Genomic DNA, 3069 nt, shown 5'->3' on the forward strand with positions numbered 1-3069 from the left:
ACAACAGCAAAAGCAACTACTACAACAATGAAACCAACATTATCATCCTCACCATCATCATCAGCAGCAGCAGCTACACTTTAACATGCATCTGACATTAAAGTTTGGTTTATAATTCGATAGATGTTCTCTCAATCTGAAAATAACCCTTCAGTTGTTTTAGGTGGGGGTTGTCTTTCCATCCTTCCTTTCCCATGGTATTCATCATGTTGACAAGTTAACATTTCAACACAGAAGATAGGCTAGCTAACGAATAGCAGATGGAGGTCGGTGTCAGCAGCAAGATACAGGATGAGGGGGTAAAGTAGAAAGCCTTAGTAAGCCTACTAGATCTATGTGCACCACCCAATTATAGTGCAGTCAAAATTCAAGGCCGAACTTATTGTCCAATGTTTCCTCAACTACGGAATATAAACTCTCCACCAGCTTTTGCACAGTGACTTGTTGTATCAATTTGTCCTGTCAGATCAACATTTTTTTGTAAACGCCTGCTTGCTGTATCCTAGAAAATTCTTCAGTAAATACTAATTTTTAAAAACAAATGGTTTCTACAGATTTTAAAAGATATACAGCAGGGGCAATATCCCTTTTAAAAGCAAGTCCGAAATGTTTTTCGAATCGCAACATTATGCTTATTGAATGCATGTTTTGAGAACCTTTAATGCAAAAAATGTCTTCTCTATAACACTAATTCCACGTAACAAGTTTTGCCACTAAAGAGTGTCATTGGTGACCTGTGACGTAGACCGAACGCGTATACAAAAATGTGTGAGAAGCGGGAAATGTTGTGAACAATCCCACTTTCCACGTGATGGGGATCTCTAGTTTATGAAGAAAACCTTTGTTAATCTAGCATTGATTTATTTTTTTTTATTTTTTTTTGGGGGGGGGGGGGAATATTACGATGTCAAGACAAATTGATATAAACTGATGTTCAAAGTATGGGCGACATTGATGATATACCCGTTAGAGAGATAGATCTATTTGAGGATTTATAAACTGCGCCACGAATTTTTGACCGCACTATAAGTAAGAGACTCAAGAACACGCAACAGAGTACATTAGGACACCTAGCTGTTCCTCGAACCCACTGCCATACATCTGTGTACTTGTGGCAAACCGCACGGCACAGACATAGTGTGTGGTGGTGTAACTGTATATCTACTAACATTGGGTGATGTGTTCTGATTACGCAAGTGCACATTCCTCATCTATTTTTTATGTTCTCTTGTCTTACAAAGCTGCCAAATAAATTAAAATCTAGCCGGCTGGAACTACTGACAGAGCGTAACTAGAACAAACTACATTTATTTTCTTTGAAAGAAACAAAGACACAGATAGAGAGAGAGAGAGAGAGAGAGAGAGAGAGAGAGAGAGAGAGAGAGAGAGAGTAGAACGGGTGAGTCTGTGAAATAATTACAGGTCAAGATAGAAAAGAATTATGCCTATATTTTATTATTATTATTTTCTCTTCATTCCTCCATGTATATATAATATATGTCTTAACCTCATACAATGAAAGGAACTTTCAAACAAAAACAAAGCCACACACGATGCCCCATTGGCCACCGGAGAATCCAACACGTCGGTACCTCAGAGTTACAAAGTTGTATCTGACATTTTTGGCCGTTTTAAGTCACTTAGACCATGAGGTCAGAAAATAAAGGCTCTATATCCTCTATCAAAATCGTAAGATTATTCTGAGTCGTTATCAAGATATCATTCAAAGAACTGCATTCCAAAATGCTTGGAATATTGTGAAACTCAAAATGTTTTACGCCCAATTTTTCAAAACCTGGTATAATACAGTTGCGAGCGCCGTTTAGTTTAAGTTTAGTAAGGTTTTACGGCGCTTGGAACAGCTAAAGGTCATATGAGCGCCATAAAACACTCACAACCCCGGATAGTTTCGTTTGTATAAACAAATAGTACCAAAATGATAGCTTTTGCTCCCCCAAAAAAAAAAAAACAACCCTAGGTGCTAAGCAGACAGAACATTGTAATTCTGAGGTAGCCACTAGATCTAGACAGGTACAAACCAGAATTGTCCGAATGTCTCACACAGCCAGGAAGTTCAATAACCGTATGTCTGTCTGTCTCCGACCGTCAGTCGTGAGATCCCTCCCTCAACTCCCTGGTCTTCAGCTCCGGGCTCGAAATCCTCTCCTGTCTTGTCTGTCGTGAGTGAGTCGGCCGGCAAATCAGTCCGTCAGCTGGCGGGATCTGAGGACAACTGATGAAGTATCCAGGAAAGGGGTCATCACTGGAGAAGGGCCATAACTCTCCCAGGTCCTGACGACAATAACAGTGGCATCAGCAGTTGCTAGCAGCAGACGACGACAAGTCATTGGCCTCATCCGCTCCCCTGCACCAGAGATATTATATGACATGCGTGTATGCAAATGAGGATGTGTTTATTTGTCTGTCTCACCAGGGGTTGGAGCGGCTCACAGGAGGACATCTGTGGGGAGGTGCCAGCTATGTCTTCATATCGCACGGCGGAGGCGAGATCTCGACATGAGTTCAACAAACACAGGTGAATGAATGAGATTGTCGTGATATCCAAACTTATTGCTCATTCACGGCTCATATTGAGTTCACAATCTGGGGTAACGTGTCTTATTATTCTCAGTAGCCTTGTATCTCTTATATATTTGGCAACTTGGAAACACATGTGTCACTTTTCCCATAAAACTACGACAGCTACAGAGTTGAAAGTTGGCAAGTACCTGCAAAAAGATAGATAGGTCCCAATGACGGAGCTCGATTTTTTATTTATTCATTTCCTGAATTTAGAAAAATATATTTGACAAAAAGTTCCCGTCCTTCTTTGGCCTTGTGACTATTCCACTGAAAAACGAAACAAATCTGCGTAGCTGTCCTTCACAACGGAAGGGCCGGAAGTGATATTTCGCGAGGCACATTTTGTTTTGAGAGTACAGATCTATGTTTTGAGAGTACAGATCTATGTTTTGAGAGTACAGATCTATGTTTTGAGAGTACAGATCTAGACCTTCTAATTTTGTTGCATCATTCTCCATTCCAGTAGAGTATAAATAGATCTATAGT

At 40.3% G+C, this 3069-nt stretch overlaps 1 protein-coding gene across 1 annotated transcript in view; it reads right to left on the reverse strand.

Annotated features, from left to right (window-relative positions):
• LOC101845570 overlaps positions 1-2354 on the reverse strand; it is a gene marked incomplete in the record, with an annotated part of 19737 nt that extends 17383 nt beyond the window's left edge. Inside the window, 1 exon segment of the mRNA XM_035971291.1 lies at positions 2040-2354.
• Positions 2355-3069: the final 715 nt, after the last annotated feature.

This window comes from Aplysia californica, unplaced genomic scaffold, assembly GCF_000002075.1.
Source record: "Aplysia californica isolate F4 #8 unplaced genomic scaffold, AplCal3.0 scaffold00412, whole genome shotgun sequence".
Lineage (NCBI taxonomy): Eukaryota > Metazoa > Mollusca > Gastropoda > Aplysiida > Aplysiidae > Aplysia > Aplysia californica.